A 22,182-nucleotide genomic window follows, 5' to 3' on the forward strand; every position below is an offset into this window, starting at 1 on the left:
CGTCATGTGGAGCACACGGTACTACCATCTCCAAAAGATTTAAAACCAGACACATTTATCAGCATCTCAATAAGTTTCAAATCATGACTTTTATTCCTCCCAAAACCTATTTAGGCATATTTAACTATTTTATACAAAGGGCGAAGAGCGGCAACATGGCGGCTGCCAGCGCGCCCTCTTCTGTGGGAATTTAGATTTCACGCATACAAAACAATTGTTCTATGTGGGCGCAGCTGCCTTCTGCCAAGCTAACCCTGTCCGGTCACCAAGCAGACTTTGGGTCTAGGGGGAGTACACTGTCGTAGAGCCTAATCGTGATCCGTCTTTGAGGTTAGACGAGAAGGTGTGCAAAGAAATAAACAGTGAAACTAAGGTGCCAGGTTCTGACGTAACGTTACGCCCAGCGTAATGGCCACACTGATAAATTAGAGTTATTCTATCATCCATCCTGAATGTAGTAGGAACTGGATAGCGGGTACAGAAAAACTAGGCAGATTCTGCTAGATTATTGCGCACCGTCCGTCACATAGCGTACGGCGGTGGCTTGTGATAAAATTTATGTGTGTGTACGTCGTAATTCCTGGTAGATGTGCAATACACAGGGCGAACATTAACAAAACCGACTGCTGGGACGTATTCCTTACTGGAAGTGGAGGAAAAAAGGTGTTACGAAATGCTATGGTAGACGGCAATGACGAATGAAAGTTCCTCTGGCACGTGCCGTGTGTTCGTCGTGTGTTGTAAGCTGCGTCATCGATGCAGCGGAATGATCCGATATTAATGTACGGCTGGGCAGATGGAAACGGTCCAGAGGCAGCGCGGCTATGCAGAAACAAGTACCTTCACAGACACCAACTACATCACACAACATTTCAAGCCCTTTTTGAGTGTTTTTGTGACCGTGGGTCCTATCAGACAGACAATGTGCAGGGAGGCGGCGTGTAGACCAGTTATGCGTACACCTGACTGGATTCTACAGGATAATGAGACGAACCCTAGTGCAAGCTCCAGACAAGTGGCCCGCCAACATGGTGAAAGCCAAAGTAAGATTATGTGTATCCTGCTACTACATGACAATCGCTACCCTCTCTATCCCCTCCAACGAGTGCAACGATCACCAGCAGAGAATTTCCCACGGGAAAGATTTTGCCGATGATTTTTGTACCAGACCATAACAATTATTTCTGTCATCAGTCCTCTTTGTTGACGAGGCAATTCTTAACAATATTGGCATCATCATTCTGCATAATCATTATCTGTAGGTAACAGAAGGTGAATGGCTGAGGTGTCTGATCTGAATCAGTTCAGAAGTAACGTGTGGGGCAACGATTCTTGGCGACTGCTTACTTGGACCGGTTATTATTCCACAACGCCTCCATGGAGGAAGGTAGCTCGACTCCCTGCGGAATACCCTGCTCGGTTTCTTGAGAATGTGCCTTTGACAACATGACAGATTATGTGGTGTCTGCATGACGGAGTCCGCAGCTCGTGGTCGTGCGGTAGCGTTCTCCCTTCCAACGCCCGGGTTCCCGGGTTCGATTCCCGGCGGGGTCAGGGATTTTCTCTGCCTCGTGATGACTGGGTGTTGTGTGATGTCCTTAGGTTAGTTAGGTTTAAGTAGTTCTAAGTTCTAGGGGACTGATGACCATAGATGTTAAGTCCCATAGTGCTCAGAGCCATTTGAACCATTTGCATGACGGAGCAGCACCCCGCTCCGCATTACAGATCGCTGACACCTCAACATCTTCCCCAGGCGTTGAACAGGACACAGTGGCCCAGTAGCAGGGCTTGGTAGATCGCCGAACTTGAACCCCTGTATTTTTCCCTCACGGGACACCTGAAAAGCGTTGTGTGTGCGAACCAGTTCCTGATGTGCAGGCCGTTCAACAGCGTGTTCACGACGCATGTGACGATATTCGGAGAGAGGCCGAAACGGACGAAAGAGTGTGGCAGTCCACGATGCGACGTGTAAGCTCGTGCGTTGTATCCCATATTGGTCACTTTAAACATCTGTTGTGACGTGTAGGGGTTGCAGCTCTGTACTGTGTTCGGAACGATTTGTTGTTGCACACAGACTGTCCATTTCTGCGTACATGTTCATGGGACTTTTTTCCTCCGCTTCGAGTCAGGAATCCGTCCCTGCACTTTGTCGGTTTTATTAATGTTCGCCCCCTAATTTGCGTGTTTAAAAAGAAGCAGCAGAAATTTTAAAATTTCCGTATTATGTCCGACAATTATATCACAACGCAAGTGAACGAAATTCACATAGTGAATGAAAATCACTCAGACATTACGGTATTGATTCCTAAAGTATTAGCCGGCCGGAGTGGCCGAGCGGTTAAAGTCGCTACAGTCTGGAACCGCACGACCGCTACGGTCGCAGGTTCGAATCCTGCCTCGGGCATGGATGTGTGTGATGTCCTTAGGTTAGTTAGGTTTACGTAGTTCTAAGTTCTAGGGGACTTATGACCACAGCAGTTGAGTCCCATAGTGCTCAGAGCCATTTGAACCATTTTCCTAAAGTATTGATATTAAATTAAATTAAATTAGCAGAAACATGAGCTCTTCTCCTCAAGTTATCAGCTTTGTAGAAGAACAAGCCCTACTATAGCACGATTGATGATGATGATGATGATGATGATGATGATGTCCCTTGACAGAGCATAGGGGACGATGCGGGAGACCCGCAGTGCCGTATTAGGCAAGGTCCTAGCGGAGGTGGTTTGCCATTGCCTTCCTCCGACCGTAATGGGGATGAATTATGATGATGAAGACGACACAACAACACCCAGTCACTCGAGGCAGGTGAAAACCCTGTCCCTACCGGGAATCGAACCCGGGATCCCGTGCTCGGGAAGCGACAACGCTACCGCGAGACCACGAGCTGCGGATTGGGTAGTAAAGATTATCGCATACTTCTGTCGGCCATTGACATTCAAAAGAAAGAACACATATCAGCTGTTTATTATAGACGAAATACAAAAGATAGAAACACATTGTGTATGTCACGGGGTAGGAGTATGTTCACAGTTTCGACACTGCTGCGATGTTGGTTGTTCGTAGCAACATGACTACTATACCACAAAAGAAATTATTTTCTGTGCGGAATTTGCACGAGGTCAATCCATGTTTAAAGTGCAATGTGCATTCCGCCATCGATTCAGCAAGTAGCCGTCTCTGAATAAGCGCGTTTATAAGTGCCATAACAGAATCTTCGAAGTTGACTGCACATGCAAAGGAAAGAGCACTGGTCGGCCATACGTGTGTGATGAAATTGTCGAGCGTATCCAAGATGGGTTCATACGGAGCCCTCGGACACTAAAACTTAGCCCGCCGGTGTGGCTGAGCGGTTCTGGGCGCTTCAGTCTGGAACCGCGCTGCTGCCACGGTCGAAGGTTCGAATCCTGCCTCGGGCATGGCTGTGTGTGATGTCCTTAGGTTAGGTAGGTTTAAGTAGTTCTAAGTTCTAGGGGACTGATGACCTCAGATGTTAAGTCCCATAGTGCTCAGAGCCATTTGAACCATTTTGAACTAAAACTTACTCAAACAATGGAGCGGCGTGTTCTGGATCGACGCTTGCATATGAAGCCTTGTAAGTTGCAGTTACTGTAGGAATTGCATGCCGGCGACCATAACACAAGGTACGAATTTAGCAATTCAGTTCTCCAGTATATGGCAGAGGACGCTTTTTTCGAAGACCTCATCTCTCGCGACGAATCGGTGTTTCATGTTTCGGGTAAAGTAAACAGCCATAGCGTAACAATTTTGGGATCACGGAATCTTGTTGTCGTTGTCGAACATGAAAAAGCGTCACACAAACTGAATGTGTTTAGTGCCGTTCCTTGTCACAAAGTTTATGGACCTTCCTTTTTAGCGGAGAGATCTGTGACAGGAATTTCATACCTGGACGTTCTAACAACCCTACCACAACAAAGCTCTCAAAAATTAATTATGATTGTAGTGTTGCTCACGCTACTAAATATTGCATTTTCGGGCAACAACAAAGTTATATTATGTGACAGGTTAATAAAGTCATTTCTTGAAATAATGGATAAACTAGGCACTCATCTTTTCGTGTTTTTGCAGGCCGCGGTGGTCTCGCGGCTCTAGGCGCTCAGTCAGGTGCCGCGCGACTGCTACGGTCGCAGGTTCGAATCCTGCCTCGGGCATGGATGTGTGTGATGTCCTTAGGTTAGTTAGGTTTAAGTAGTTCTAAGTTCTAGGGGACTGATGACCACAGATGTTAAGTCCCATAGTGCTCAGAGCCATTTGAACTATTTTTTGATGTTTCCCACGCTGGTCTCGTTGTGAACTCATGGCTCAATCGTCGAAAATCTAGGTAGTGATGATTCCAAGCTAGGATGCAAAGAGGCCTAGGTGTTATTCTGCGATATTCAAAAAAAAAAAAAAAAAAATGGCTCTGAGCACTATGGGACTCAACTGCTGAGGTCATTAGTCCCCTAGAACTTAGAACTAGTTAAACCTAACTAACCTAAGGACATCACAAACATCCATGCCCGAGGCAGGATTCGAACCTGCGACCGTAGCGGTCTTGCGGTTCCAGACTGCAGCGCCTTTAACCGCACGGCCACTTCGGATATTCAAAAGTTTTATAGATGTGTTTCATAAACCATTCTTGAAGATTAAACTTTTGCAAGTTAGGACAATGGTGATGTAAAAATGTAATCAGCACTCCGAATTTAAGTTACACTTCTTTTTTATTACTTTTGTTGCAATATCACGTAACTCGTTCCAAAACATCACTTCACAATATAAAACATGCTTGAAAATATCTTCCTCACTGTTAAAGTTCGCCGGCCACGGTGGTCTAGCGGCTCTAGGAGCACAGTCCGGAAACCGCGCGACTGCTACGGTCGCAGGTTCGAATCCTGCCTCGGGCATGGATGGGTGTGATGTCCTGAGGTTAGTTAGGTTTAAGTAGTTCTAAGTTCTAGGGGACTGATGACCACAGATGTTAAGTCCCATAATGCTCAGAGCCATTTGAAACATTTTTTGTTAAAGTTCGCATTTCATAAACTGACTACAATTTGCGTCTTTTTAACATGACGACCAAAGCTTGACTCTCTAATAACCGCTTACGTGCCCAAAAATCAGAGTTACAAGTACGTCAATGATCATAGTGACATAAAGAAAGAATACACATAAGAATAATGCATTGCAATATATATATATCGATGTATCGAAGTACCTCTACATTAATGAAATCAAATCTGAATGTTGTCACAGAAATATGTCAACTATTTTACAGAAACACAGTATAATATTGCTGATATCGAGAGGTTGAGCTGAGGTGCCGTAATGGTTACGTAATTCAAGTATCACGAAACTGCGAAACTGGTAGTTTCCTCAGCTTCACAAAGATTTCAACGATTTCTTTTTTTATACATGTCTGTTCCTCGAGTCATTTTCACCTCGAGGTATGTTAACACCACCATTCCATAACGTCGGACTGGAAGAGGTCAACAACAAGATCTTGTTCATTGCTGTTGCCCTGTCAGGTCCTTTGATCTCACATCTTGCGATTTCTTTCTGCGTGGATACAGAATGAACATAGTTTTGTCCAACTTATGGCAGTTACACTTCAAAACCTGAGAAGTTGAGATGTGAGGGTGTCGTTTCTATAAAAAGAGACCTGTTGATTTGTGTGTGGAATGCAATGGACTACCGTTTAGACGTTTCTCGAACAGCACATGGTGTTCATAGTAAGTGTATGGCATAGTGTCTGTGCGAGCATGAAACTTCGAAACTTCCGCAATCCAGTGAAGCGACATTCGCAATGTCTTCCTATCTTTCACAATTCGTCTGTAATAAACAATTTAAATGTGTTCTTCGTTTCTGAATCACCCAATATGTGTGACTAATGGTTACTTCCCAATGAACTGCTTTTATTCCTAATGGTTTGTTTTTTTGGACATATTATTCTATCAATTTGTGTTGTGTCACGGTTTTTATTTGCTTTTGTACTACGCACATAGCAAAATTCTTTTTACTTGTCCTTCGTGTTTCCAGTTATGACGTTTGTTGTTAGCATCTTGTTTATTAATTATTAATTATGTAATCACCATTCAGTATACACCTGGGTGTCGGTGAAAGAACATGATGTATTTACCAGTAATCATTGTTGGACTTAAGACCATCTCCAGATGGTCTATAATTTTATAAGTTTCTCTTTAAACTCACAGAAAGTAATAGAGAGTACAGTTTTTACAAGTTACAATTAATATAAAAATATCATTCTTAAATCTCTTCTTGAGAAACTGACAACTAGAAAAGAGACATATGCATCCATTTGTAGATGAGATTACGTCTGAATTTGGTTAATGGAAAAACTGATCGATCCGCCTACAGAGCTATGTTTTTTTTCAATTATATCTAGCATTTACGCTCCGTTATACGTTAAATGAAATATAATCGATTACAATAAATCTATATTTCTTTTTGGCCACTGTGTATGGTTCCACGTTCAAAAGAAACGTACTTGCTTGAATATCTCCGTTGATATCAGCGCTAAAGACGCTAACCAGATAAAAAAATACGTGTCCCTCGACTTTCTAACATAAGATTTGCAATAAACCATAAGTAATTTCAGCTTGCACTACTTTATAAAAAAAAATCGCTTTCGGGTGCTGTCGCAGAAACTACGTCATTCTATTTAAGAAGCCGAAGTGGCTTTAATACCTCGTTAGAAGAAAATAGTGTTATCAATGCTAAGTTGTTTCCTCTCCACTAAAACAATTTACCTCAAACATCGTATCGACATTTCGAAACAGTTGTGAAATAATAACAGTTCCCACGTTATATGTATCAAATGATATTACGTAAATCATGTTTTATAACAGTGAACTATAAATAGAATATATCTTTTCTTGTGTCCTCATTCCCCTGTTTATGACAAGCCGTTCTTCGAATGGAATTTCTTTTGTATTTTGCTGTGGTGAAGATAAACAGGAAGTGAGTCACACACACATACACACACACACACACACACACACACACACACACACACACACACACACACGCATACGCCGCCACACGCTGTGCGGCGACTCAAGGGAGGAGAGCGCGTAGAACGGCGATAAAGAAAACCAATTCTGGCGCTCGTGGGTCGAGAGCTTTTCACGTTCCACTGATCTCAAAGGGGTGGTTTATAGACAGCCCGGGCTCCATTAAAGCGAACACCGCCTCGTGGGGCAGAGGGTAGGTGCCCTAAAAATAGGAATTCTGCGTTCGCCCTCCAAGAATACGTCCTGGTACTATATCCGCCGTGAAAGGCTGCACGTTCTTCCTCTGTCGAAGTACATTGCCAGGGTCAGGTGGTCATAGTGTGGCGCGTGACGAAAAACTAGGACTCTCGTGCGACCAAGGTCCACGGAGAGAGCAGCCACTGGGTAGGTGCACAGGTGAATATGTCAACAGCAAAGTATTCTCAGAGTATTACATCATGGTGACGTACGAGCAAAAGTATTGACGACAGAGGTGTGGTATGAGAGAACTGTCGCCACATAATCACTGTTCATCTAGATATGTCTGTGTCTTTCCTTAACGTGTTAATTACTTATTTCTTTCCCTAGTTTATTATTGACATTCATAAACTTCATTATAACCTTGGCAGTAACCAGCGCTATCGACAGGGTATCTCAAGTTCATTCCATATTCTTAGATTTCTAAACGGGTTGTGACTCTGTTTCTTAAAAGCGGCTTCTAACCAAATGTGACGTCTATGGAGTATAACATCTCAGGTGTGTGACTGGATTCGAGATTTCCCATCTGAAATATCTCACTTCGTTGTAGTTGATTGTAATTTGCTTAGTGAAATCAAGGTTATATCCTGGATTACCTAAGGAGGTTCTATTGGCCCTCTTCTGTTCTCAATCTATATAAACGATTTAGGAGACAATCTGAGCAGTCTCTTAGATTTTATTTATTTATTTATTTATTTTTTTGCAAATTATCTGCCATTTACCGTCTAATAAATTAATCATAAGATCAAAACGAATAGCTAAATGATTTAGACAAGACATTTGCATGTTGTGAAAAGTAGCAGTTGACAGTAAACAATAATTAGTATGAAAGCCTTCACTTGAGTGCTAAAAAGCTTCCGTTAAACTTTTGTCACACGACAAATCATATAAATTTGAAAGTTATGAATTCAAACAAATACCTAGGGATTAGAATCATAGACAACTCAAACTGGAACTATCACAAGGATAAAGTTGAGAAGAGCGAACCAAAGACAGCGTTTTATTTGCAGAACAGTAGTTAAAACAAGTCAACGGAAGGGACTACCTACCTTATGTTTGTCTGTACTCTTTTAGACTGTTACGGCACAAGATGAGAACTTCAACAGGTAGGATTGGCGGAGGGCAACGAGAAAGTTCCAGGAAGGGCGGTTCGTTTTCTATTACCCGGAAGTACGGGAGGAAGTGTCGCAGTTTGATGAGAGAGATCTTATGGCAGTCTTTAAAACAAAGGTGTTTTTATTGTGGCGAGATCTTTCCAAGAAATTAAAAAAACACCCTCATTACCCTCCGAACGACAAAATGTTTTGTTGACACCCACCTTCTTACGTAGAAATGACCATTGTGATAAAAGAAATCGGAGCTCGCAGTGAAGGGTTCCAATGATCATTTTTCTTACGCGGTATTCGAGAGTAGAACGGTAGAAAAATATCTTAAAGAGGTCCCATGATACCTCTGCCAGACAAGTGTGAATTGCAGAGCTATCGTGTAGATGTAGTTTATTACAACTGACTGATGTACAGAGAAATAAATGAAAATCGATATTTCTGTCGCTCCTCGGTAGAACTACTTTGTATTTATCAATAAATATAAAACTGTGAATACTCCCATATTTTTGTTTACATTGTGAAACAGTATACCATTTACAAGGCTACCGCCAGGTACTAAATTTCCGTAAAAACTGCTGTGTATGTTAGTGAAAAAATTAACAAAAAAATACGTTACACAACATAGGCGTTTTTAAAACCATACGTACCTCGATAATTGAGATGACTTTATTATCATGCCGCAGCGATGGATCAAAGAACAAGAATAAAGTTATAAAAACTAAGCAAAATAGTCACAAGTGGTGAAACCATAGCGCAGATAAATATTTAAAATGTAAAGAATATTATACACACACTATCTGTTGATAACTTAGGTTAATTGATTACGATACAAAAAATCGAAGCGTCTGTTACTTGTGATACAGAAAAACATCAGTGTACTCTTAGATTTTCATCTCAATGAAAACGCGTGAGCGAGAGGCTATCTGCTAGTTATGCAACCCCGCAGCACACAGTTGTCATCTTAGTACAGTATTAAAAGGCGATAGTTTCCTTTTATATACATATTACATTATGTGAGTATATTAATTGTATATCTTATGTGAGCAGAAGGTGGCCATAGCTTTCAGATACAAATTAATTTAAATCTGTCAGATTAAAACACAGACTAACTGAAAGTAGCATATATTGTGAGTCACGTAAAACGTAACACATCTTTTATTTCGTGAATGATTGGTTACACATATCGAAATGCGGTTTTCACCAAATGTTAGGGCGTCAAGGAGCGTGTTGGTTTTTGTTTCGCGGACTGATTTTAGCTCTAGTATCAACGGTGATACTGAAGCAGTTAATTTTCTTAAATGGACCCGATTACTTTTTATGACTGCATTCGATAGCTCTTGAGAAGGCAATTACAGAAATATAGAGCCTGCTAATGTTGACGTTGAAGCCTAACGTAAAACAATCGGAGAAATGTCATAGAATGTGACACGACGGTGGCCGGAAACGGAATTTATGGTACAAACACTGTCAGGAAGGTCCCAGAGCAGGCTGCATAGTTGTATCCCGTGAGGTAGCCGTATGCTACGAGAGTAAAGTTTTATTGCCCTTGAACCAACTTACGACCTAGATGCAGGTTCACCTACGAATGTTGTATATGGAAATGCGACATAGGCTAGAAAATAGCGTGTCTCAAAGAGCTTATGATAACTGTTACACAACTGTGTTTCCTCCCAGGTTTACGTGTCCTGAAACAAAGGAATCAGCTGTTCATTCTTAAAAAATTAAGAGGTCTTATACGCTGCAAAAAGCAACTTCAGTATTAAATATCTAAACGTTAGATGAAAGATTTGACCTATGTTTTCCTGTACGTGGCTGTGCTCTTCTTAGAGGTAAAATACATGACGTCGGAAAACTCTTTACCTCACTGCTCTAAATTATATGACATGGGACAAATTCGTTGAACTAAACATTTTATTGAAAATATTGATGGCCACCTATACAACGAAAAATAAATATTCTTCTTCATGAAACGTCGTTTCATGCTGAATGTAAGCGCATAATGACAGTGTTGCCAGCTACGTACAATACACACTGTGGACTTATTTGACATTGCAATGCGATTTCGTACATACGTAAACGTAATAAACAATTTGCTAACAATGATTTGGTAACCACCCAAATCACATAGCATAAACTTCGTCTTAAAAAAGTAACTTTATCATTTATTTAAGCATTTGTTAAAACTGTTGACGGTGGACTGAAAGGTACATTTGCAAACGACGTTCGAAAGAAGAATGAACAGTGGATGATACGGTAGAGCATGCACTGGCAACTCGAAAACACATATCGTCTGGCGTAGTTAGGGCTTGGTCATAGACTGCATCTTTGGGTGCCCCCCCCCCCCCCCCAAAAAAAAAAAATCAAGAGGAGTCAAATCGGTGGACCTTGCAGGCCATTTGACAACAAAATTTCGTCCTGTCCACCGTGCAGGAAAGATCTCATTTAGTATTTGCGTTGCAACACGGGATGAATGAGCTGGACAACCATCGTGTTGCGGCTTCACACAGTGTTGAATATCCAGTGGTACCTGTTCTAGAAGAAGCGGCAGAATGTTCGTCGGAAAGTGTGCGCACAAATGTCCAACGCCTGAGATGAAGTAAGACCGCACAATGTATTTTCTTATGATGCCGCACCATACGTTTACGCTCCACGGCCGTTGATGTTGCACCTTACAAAGCCAGTATCGATTTTGGGCTGCCCAGTAGTGGGCGTGACGCACATTTACATTAGCGTGGTTAGTAAACGTTGCTTCATGGGTAAACAGCACATGTTCGAAAAAGTGGAACCGTCTCTCAGTTCCTGAAGGGCAAACCGATGACGTTGGAAATCACGACCGTAGAGTGCCTGATGTAGTGGCAGATGATTGGGATGAAAATTTTCTAGATGCAGGATGCGAACGACACTCGTCTGGCTGATTCGACATTCCTTGGCACTCTGTCTCGGACCGCTGTGCGGATTCAGTAGCGTAGTAGCCAGAACAGCTTCTTCGTGTTCTCCGTCAGTTGCACTCTTGTTTCTTGTTATCTTTTTGACGTTCAAACAGCCTGTCCGCACTAGCGTGTTAATAATTCGTTCAGTTGCCTGGGGAGTCGAACAGCGGTGATCCGGTTCGATAGCCCTGTATTGCTATACTGTTTTTACGGCATTTCTTTAATATTCATCACACAAAAGTAATGTGTCCTACTTCTCCTCATTTGTGTATATGCCTGGACGCAATTAATGTTGAAGAAGTAATGATTGGCCTGCAGTACAGACAAGTAAGTGGCAAATGTGCTGACATAGCGTAGCACGAGAAGTCTGTTTGGCGTTGGTTCAAATGGCTCTGAGCACTATGGGACTTAACTTCTGAGGTGATGAGTCCCCTAGAACTTAGAACTACTTAAACCTAACCAACCAAAGGACATCACACACATCCATGCCCGAGGCAGGATTCTAACCTGCGAACGCAGCGGTCGCGCGGTTCCAGACTGTAGCGCCTAGAACCGCTCGGCCACTCCGGCCGGTTGTTTGGCGTAGTTTGCACCGCTAATGTCGACTGCTTCCACAGTGTTCTTACATTCTAGGACATTTATCGAATTTTTTAAAAATAGGTTTCCACGTCAACATTGACAAATGCTATATCGCTGTAATTGTCTTCTCAGGAAATATCGAATGCAATTACAATAAAACGTAGGGTTCCAATTTAAAAAAAATACTTGCTTCAATATCTCCGTTCATATCAGCTCTAAAAAATACTAACCGAATAAAAAAATACGTGCTCCTTCATTCTCTAACATTTGCCTAAAACCGCGTTTCGGTGTGTAACCGTTCACGAAATAAGAAGAGTGTTACGGCTTACGTGACTCACCCAGTATATTAACATCTTTCAGTGACAGACATGTGGAATATTATTTATATTTCTTGGAATTACTTTTACAATCAACAAAATTACGACGCAATAGTATAAAAACATGTCATTTTTTAGTTATGTGGATCTTAGTGTATATATTGGTTCCGTTCTTGCAGGATCATTTCCCTGACGCAGTGATGTCGGAGATTCAATGTTTTACCGGATTCCTGCTATTCACGGTACACTCGTGAAATTGTCGTACGGGAAAATCCCCACTTCATCGCTGCCTCGGACGTGCTCTGTCCCATCGCTCCTGCGCCGAATATAACACCACGTTCAGACTCACTTAAATCCTGATAACCTGCCATTGTATGAGCAGTAACCGATCTAAGAACTACGCCAGACACCTGTTGTCTTATATAGGCGTTGCCGACCCTTCACATCTCCGACATCGCTGCGGCCGGGAAAAGATCCTGCAAGAACAGACCAACGACGAATGAAGAGAAACGTTCAACATGACAGAAGTGCAACCCGTCCGCATATTCCTGTAGATTTCAATGCTGGGCCGTTAGCAAGTGTCAGCGTGCGAAACATTCAACAAAACATCATCGATATTAGCTTTCGGAGCCGAAGACCCACTCTTGTCCTCTAGGCGACTGCACGACACAAAGCTTTTCGCCTCGCCTGGGCCCATAAGCACCGACGCTGGATTGATGACTGGAAACAAGTTGACTGGTCGGGTGGGCACCGTTTCAAACTGTATAGAGAGGATAGACATATACGGATATGGAGACAACCTCATGGATCCATGGACCCTGCATGTCAGCAGCTGATGCAGGCTCTGTGATGGTGTGGAGTGTTGCAGTTGGAATGATATGGGACCCCTGAAACGTCTAGATACGACTCTGACAGTTGACACGTACGCAAGCATCCTCTCTGATCACCTGTATCCATTCATGTCCACTGTGCATTCCGACAGACTTGGGCAATTCCAAAAGGACAATGCGACATCCCACACGGCCAGAATTGCTACAGAGTGGCTCCAGGAGCACTATCCTGAGTTTAAACACTTCACCTGGCCACCAGACTCCCCAGAGCTGAACATTATTGAGGATATCTGTGATACCTTGCAAAGTGCTTTTCTGAAGAGATCTCCATCCCCTCGTACTCTTACGGATTTATCGACAGCCCTGCTGGAGTGATGGTGTCAGTTCCCTCCAGCACTACAACTGACATTAGTCGGGTCCATGCCACGTCGCGTTGCGGCACTTCTGCGTGCTCGCGGGTGACCTACACAATATTATATAAGCGTAACTTCTGAATTATTGCAAGAGTACTTTGGCAATGTTATCTGTATTAACCAATCGAATGTAACTACTTAATAGGTCGCATATAGCAATAAATAAGGAATTGGTTTCTTTAAAGCAATATCCGTAAAATCAGTTACGAAATACCACAGGCAACATGATTCATAGCAACTTACAACAGCATCAAAAGATTGAACAAATATTAAATAATATCAAAACACACGTGTTAAAGCTTCGAAGAAAAAATGTCCGGAAGAATAGAAACACGAAAAATGTTCGGTGAACAAAAGTCAGAGTGGTTTGCAGAAGAGAGTATGCAGAGAGATATCAAGGCATAGAAAAAGAATAATTTATACGAATGGCAAAGGAGAGTTTATTTATGACGTATGACGTCGCAAAGTAAATGGTGAGATATGAAAATAATTTTGCTACGGAGACCATATAGCACACATTTACTGTGGTGTCACCGCCAGACACCACACTTGCTAGGTGGTAGCTTAAATCGGCCGCGGTCCATGTAGTACATGTCGGACCCGCGTGTCGCCACTGTGATCGCAGACCTAGCGCCACCACCAAGGCAGGTCTCGTGATACGAGAGTGGACTCGCCCCAGTTGTATGAGGACCCCAGTTGTACGAGAACCTAGCTACCGCCCAGTTGTATGAGGACCTAGCTACCGACCAGATGTACGAAGCCTTTCTCTCTCATTAGCCGAGAGACAGAATAGCCATCAGCTAAGTTAATGGCTACGAACTAGCAAGGCGCCATTTGTATCAGTGCCTATAGCTTACGAGTATTCAAGAGAGATGTATTCCAAGGACTAATAAAAAGATAAGTAATAAGCATCTACATACTTTTCTTCTTATTCATTTATAAGTTCTCATGTTCCAGACTTCACGCCCGTCTGCTTTAGCCGTGCGTGCCCTATCGGCTACAGCGTTAGTGTAGCTTGCATTTTCAGCCATCTAAACTTCACGGTGTCGGCCCAGCTACCGACACAACATTTACTAAATGGAATAACGTTGGAATTCTCTTTCCCACAAATTGCAAGAAATATTACGGCTACTTGTTTGGCCTAATTTTTGCGAATGCGTTCAGCAACGCGTAAAACTGAAGCGTTAGTGCAAAATTTTGAGAGCTTCTTCACGTCGAGGTATTGAATAAATAGTGAAATATATTAACATTATATGTTTCATTGTTCTACTTGTCGTAGGTTTCTATAAATGTAATGAAGCACACACTACAGACAGCTGTAGGAAAAAGCTTTCGGATCTACTTGTTTACAAAACATGTTATGACGCACTGTCACGTAGGAAGCCTGCTGAAAATTGCTCACCCTGGAAATGGAATATTGTGTTTAACGGGAAGACAGTAGGCTGCCTATTTTTGGACGTATTTATTTGGTGCACTTTGTCCAAAGTCATATAGACTTCATCCCTGAATTTCGATTGTGGATGTCAGGGAAAACAAGTTCGGTGTACGGTGGCATATTCTCTTCAGCTGTATATTAAACAATTTCCAACTACAAATATATCCTATCTGATTTTTTTGTTTTGCTGTGCAGCCCTAATATCAAATATTTTTCCATTCAGATGGAATAATAATTGTCACTTATTGTTTTATCATTTGCAATGTGATTACAAAAACAGTCTTTTTCTTATGCCAGAAACTACTATCCATTACCCTTCCCACCCGCTGGTTTGATTTTTGTTTCATTCTACACATAAAATAGTGGTCCCCAGTAATCGCTGCAAAACAGTTAGTTTTCTTTTCGAGAAAGTTGCAATATAGTTGAGGAATTTGTTATTGTAATTGATTTTCTTGGGCACTCAGCAGATAAGTGCGATATTGTAGGACCTATGTTATTGGTAAGTGTTCGTTTATAATGTTCCGAGGCCGGCCGAAGTGGCCGAGCGACAGCTGCGGTCGCAGGTTCGAATCCTGCCTCGGGCATGGATGTGAGTGATGTCCTTAGGTTAGTTAGGTTTAAGTACTTCTAAGTTCTAGGGGACTGATGACCTCAGATGTTAAGTCCCATAGTGCTCAGAGCCATTTGAACCATAATGTTCCGAACTGTTTATTCTGATACGCCTGCGCTGTCAACTGTCAGATGCAAATTTAGTAGCTGATGGTCAACACGCCACTTTGTATCTTCCCGATCTCATTTTGTGCGGGGGTGGTGAGGGGGAGGGTGGTACGTTTGTCGTATGGATCACCATTCACAGAAGTAAAATATTTTAAATGAAAAAATAGATTCCTTATAAGTTGTCTTGAAGGTTGGATAAATGACAAAATGGTGACGGCACAGTATTGGAAAACACGCAGTTGCCTGAAATACACACAGACATGCACACTCATGAAAATTGTTGCTTGGCTAATGTAGTGCGATCTATTCTATTTAGGAGCTTAACACTTCTGACATCTTGTTCGGGTTTGTGCTTAGATTTTGGGTACTAGCGTATAAGTTCTTAAAGTGCAGTAATAAATACTATACTCTGATTCTTCTGTATAAATAGAATTTTACGTGTTTCTTCCTATTCAAGTGAGTATTATTGTATTCTTTAATGAAACTAGTGCTCCTGGCAAGGTTATAAAATAAAACTGCAGTACGTAACTTCTCTTTCAAAATAAAAGAAAAATTTGATTATTATGTATTTTATCAGGTAAAACAAAAATGGCTTCGTGACTCTCTTGATATAATCCGTAAACATAGTGCGAAGTTAGATAGTCACACTTCTGTGACCACGACCTAGATGTGCATTGCTGATGAGCTACAGCGCGTGATGTAGGCCTACTCCGGCGCCGCAATGACACTGATATGCTGACTGTGTGCATTTCGTTCCATGCTGTCAGGTGTCTGCATTCATATCGCGCACTGTTGTCACTAAGTTGCTCAAATTGAGCTGTGGGCAGTTTAAGATCGTTCTAACAGCATGTGCTTGTAGAAACTTTTTAGGTGTAAATCATCGCTACTAAAAACACTGACGGTAGCTATACTGTAAATGAAACCTATCTATATCTGCAATAAAATACAGATTCATAAGCAAAAGATTGCTGTGTTCACCCACGATTATAATCATACCACAGTCAAATTCAAATCGCTTTAAGCATTATGGGACTTAAAATCTGTGGTCATCAGTCACCTAGACTTAGAACTCCTTAAACCTAACTAACCTAAGGACATCACACACATCCTTGCCCGAGGCAGGATTCGAAACTGCGACCGTAGCAGCAGCGCGGTTCCGGACTGTGGCGCCTAGAACCGCTCGGCCACAGCGGCCGGCCATTTCACAGTTGTTGAATATGTCGGTTCCTAACGAGACCCAGCCTGATTAAAGTGGAACCATCACAAAGCAGATGTTGAAGGGGAAGCAGATCACAGATTGCGTTTTATTGGCAAAACATTTAGAAGAAGTAACAGGTCTACTAAAGAGACTGCCAACACTACTTTCTCCGTCCGTTGCTACACTACTGTTGTACAATGTGGAATCCTTACCAAATACGATCGACGAAGGACATCAAAAAGTTCGCAGAAGGGCATCTCGATTTTTGATATTGGGAAATAGGGGAGAGAGTTTCACGGGTGTAAATGTGGGAGTTATGGTGGCAATTACTAAAACAAAGGCGTTTCTTGTTGCGAGGCCTTTGTGTCAGGTCGTGCTGGAGTCTGTTCTCAACAGTTAATCAATCAGAGGTTAGAAAAAGCAGTTCTTTCTTATATGAGCGTGCTGTACACAGTCAATGATATACGGAGGAAACTTACTTCCAAGTCGATTCACGTGTCCGACCATACACCGAGAACTTCCTCAAGACGCAACATCCACCATCAAGTTGCGTTTATCACATACTGTGCAATATTACGGTTTCCATATATCGCATTATTTTGCTGGAATAAACCAACATCATATTTGAGATGTGGCACATCTCATCATAGTGTCAGTTTTGCATAAACATTACAAAGTCCCACTGACGGTCGCGTCCAAAATCCACATAATTTTAGTGACATACTGTTCGCGAGACAAATGACGTGACGTATTGCTCCACAAAAAGTTTGTGGGAGGATCCAGATGCATTCTCTTCCTTGTCATGGTAATAAAATCAGTGCATAAAAAGATTATTAGCCGCTCTTCGATCCACGAGTGAGACCTAAAATTGTTATTATTCATATGTCGCTAGTAAATGCCCTGTATCTTTCAGAAAGCAAGATTCGATCACTTGATTTGAAAATATAAAATACTAGCATATGTTACACATGTCTACAGCTGGCGTCAAGTACCTCCCTCCAAGTTAGAAACAGCACTTCATTTTTTCATATAAGAAAATGGAATTTACTTGCTTTGCCTATCCCTCGCTAATAACAACTCGTTCACTAAAACTCCGGCTAGCCACTGGATCCGCGATCTGGTGTGTTGTCTTCTCTCAATCGACCACGTACACGCTTGTTGAAGCGCAGCCATTGGCCCAGGTAATCAGGTAATGATAAATGATAATTCAATACTCACACACGAAAACGGATTTTAAACCTTTCATATTGAAAAAATTAACGTTATGAGTTACGTAGAGTTATTCTCTCCCAACCTGAAACACTCAACACTCTTGCAACATCATCTCAGCCCTACCGGCTCCATGACCTGCCCCTATACATGCGAAGGCTGCTTGCCGACTCATTCATGTATCGAGTTCCCTACCAGTCCACGAAACTGTTTCAACACTAGGCCGCCGACAGAACAACTATACGACCGTAGCGCATTTCGCTTAGAACTACAAGAAGGGACGAAGTGGTCTTCGTGGTGTGGCGTGTGGATCCACCGGAATGGAGTGCTGGTGGCGTCACACTTACCGAGGCCACGTATTAACGTCGTGTATTTTGTACGCTGATAGGAAGACTGACTTTTGTCTACCGAAATACTTACTCTCAATTTATTGCGATGACGAAACAACAGTAAAGAAAATGTTGACTTTTGTGTGACTTCAGGACTCACAGTTGAATTGGACGACGGTTTTAACATGATTGTTGGATGGCTGTCTCATCCTATTATGAAACGTCCCCTTTAAACAATTATACACGACTGTGCTTAAACTGATACACAATATTTTGTTAGCGCAACGCAATCTGACTTTCAAAATTCCCTACAAAAGAATGGCCCTGACTAACATTAAACTATACCTTTGACAAATCACTTACCTCACAAAAATCTTCGCTGCTCAAGCTACTGCAATACAGCGAGCGCCACTACTGCCAGCTAAATAAAAGATTCAAACTATGGAAGGCACTAACTACTGATAGGGATAGTTAGCAAATGAAAGATATTAATAGAGAACAAACAATGTATTTACCTTGATATCATCATATATAAATATAGCAGTTCATGACAAATTACAAATCTCCGCCATCTCTCTCCCCACATCCACCACTGCTGGCGGCTCACCTCCAACTGCGCAACGCTACGCGCTGTTAACATCCAGCTGCCCCTCTACAATGGCAGACAACAATGCAAACTAGCCACAGACTGCACACAGCACAGCCAGTGATTTTCATATTGAGGTGGCGTTACCATAAAAAAACCTAAACAGCCTACTTACATAGAGAAAACATAAACAGCCTACTTACATAGAGAAAACATAAACAGCCTACTTACACTATCATTTTAGCCATCATTTTAATGCTATTCACTGTTTTATTAATGCTATTAACATATGTCAACGATATGAGTAAGTATACTGGAGACTGTATGTGGTATTTTTATTGATGTCACAGTATTTATATGGCCTTTGGTTTTCGTTTTAACACGAATAACAAATCCACCTGTACCACGATCTTGAGAGCGGGTGCTGATGACCACACTGTGTATTATCCAGATATTCCCTTCTGTCAGCCTCCAGAGCAGTCTCTAGGCCATTTCACTGGACGCTAATAGCATTGCTCTTGAAACTGATGCTTCCTGTCAGATTTTCAGAAGTTCGTCCCAACAGGTGCTGGCAAACGCGAAAATCTAGCCTAGTAGATTCCGACCACGATTCGCTTTACACGAATTACAAATAGTCAGACCCATCGTTCCCAGACAGGATAAAGACCCCATCCAACAGATACCAGAAACCGGTCCACAATAGCCAAAGGTCAAGCCTATAGACACGGCCAAAGGTAGCACATTACAAAATCCTCAATCTTTAGGCGACAGATAAAATTTTGAGTGCCTGTGAGCTTTCGAAACAGTTGACATTGAAGGTAAAGAAAAGCGTGTCAAGTTGCGCTTCAGTTTCCTCAGAATTGTCGGCTTTTCAAACCCTCTGCTACCGTGAATACCGGAAGATCCTGAAGGAGACCCCAGCGCAAGGATCGAAACATCGATGGTGTAGAGGAGACTGAAGTATACATCACACTGCCTAACAAGATTTTACCATCACAGATAAAAATATTAATCGCCAGGATAATGAAAATTTTGGAGACGGAGAATTATGTAACCAGAAGGAGCTGTGGTTAGCTGGTTCATCTCTACAGATTCCACATACTCACCTATCTAAAATTATTCTTCGGTAACAGAAACTTAGCATACAACATCGTAAATGACGTACTTTATTTGTTCGAATACTACAAAATGTTTAAACTTATAAAATAAATAAGATGAGGGACACATAGAAAAGAAAACTTTGGGGTATTTAGTAGAAGTGCTGAAGCAAACCATCGCCAATTCAAATTCAAAAAAGTGTGCCACGGGGTAGCCGTGCGGTCTGAGGCATTTTGTCAAGGTCCGCGCGGCTTCCCCCCCCCCCCACCCGCCGTGAAGGTTCGAGTCCTCGCTCGGGCGTGGGTGTGTGTGTTGTCCTTACCGTAAGTTAGTTTAAGTCAGATTAAGCAGTGTGTAAGCCTAGGAACCGATGACCTCAGCAGTTTGGTCCCATAGGAACTTACCAAAAATTTCCAATTTTCCAAAAAAGTGTAATTATTGTACTACACTTAGGTGACAAACGTCGTGCATTACCTCCTAATTTCGTGTCGGACCGCCGTTTGCCCGGCGTAGTGCAGCAACTCGACGAAGCATCGACTCAAAACGTCGTTGGAAGTCGCCTGCGGAATTATTGAGCCGTGCTGCCTCTGTATTTTGTAATTGCCGAAGTGTTGCAGGTGCCACATTTTGTGTACGAACTGACCTCTGTATTATGTCCCAAACGTGTTAGGTGGGTAGCCAGATATTTCGGTCGAACTGTCCAGAATGTTCTTCAAACCAGTCGCAAACAAATTTGGCCCAGTAACACGGCGCGTTATCACCCGCATAACTTCTATCGATGTTTGGAAACATGAAGTCCATGAGTGTCTGCAAATGGTCTGCCAGTAGCCGAACACAACCATTTCCTGTCAATGATCGTTTACTTGGACCATAGGGCGCAATCAATTTAATGTAAACGCAGCCCACACCATAATGGAGCCAGCTCCAACATGCACAGTGCCTTTTTCACAACTTGGGTCCGTGACTTCGGGCAGTCTACAAAATGGTTCAAATGGCTCTGAGCACTATGGTACTTAACATCTGAGGTCATCAGTCCCCTGGAACGTAGAACTACTTAAACCTAACTAACCTAAGGACACCACACACATCCATGTCCGAGGCAGAATTCGAACCTGTGACCGTAGCAGGCGCGCGGTTCCGGACTGAAGCGCCTAGAACCCCTAGGCCACTGCGGCAGGCGAATCCATTTCGTCTAACTGACCACAACTGCAATCGTCAGAACAGTGTCTTATCCTTCACACATGCATGTATATTTGAAGGTCATTGTCATGTGAAGACACAAGCATTGTAACTGTCAATAAAATATTTAATTCCTTAGTGCTGTTTTTCTGAGGCCCACCGAGCGTCAAACCGGGCAATACCCTCCCACACGGCACCGCTGCACCCTGCAACACTACAGCTCCCAACCATGGCCTCTATAGCCTAGGAAAAAGAAAGCAAAGCTTCGTACATCGTGAAAATAACGTAAATCATACATGCTTTTATCGCCGTTAAAATATTTTACATGAGTGACATGAAATCTCTACGCATATACACTGTAAGTTATACATCTCAGTTTCATATAGTGTCTTTCACGAAACATCGTCATCAGTTACTCGAACTCCGCCAATCTTCAGCATGCTTCTGTAGCACCACATTTCAGAAGCTTCTGTTCTCTTTTTGTCTCAGCTGTTTATTGTTAATGTTTCACTTTCGTACAAGGCTACACTCCAGACAAGTACCTCCAGAAAAATTTTCCTTAGACATAAATCTCTATTAGATATCAAAAAATTCATCTCTTTGACAAATTTTTGAAGAGCTGTAGCCATTCTGTGTATTACATCCTCACTAGGTAGAACTGCATAAATATCAAGAACCTGGATAAGGAAAAAAAGCCAAAGTGATTCTGTTTCTGATAGTCCTCCACCTCGTAACACCTGGAATGTAATCAAAGACAATATCTACCAATCCGTCGGGCAATAACGTAAATAAAAAAGGATTTGAAACTTGTCAAGTTAAATGAAATTACTGCCTCAGGTGCATAAATAACTAAAGCATAAAATTTTGACGTATTTCTCTGTACCCGAATTTTGGAAGAAAAATAAAATGCATATGGAATCATTAAACAATGTTTCTTAGGTTATTCCAAAGCACTGAAGAAAATTTTATGTGTTGTATCCGAATGAGACGCAAA

This window comes from Schistocerca serialis, chromosome 4 (genome assembly GCF_023864345.2).
Source record: "Schistocerca serialis cubense isolate TAMUIC-IGC-003099 chromosome 4, iqSchSeri2.2, whole genome shotgun sequence".
NCBI lineage: Eukaryota > Metazoa > Arthropoda > Insecta > Orthoptera > Acrididae > Schistocerca > Schistocerca serialis.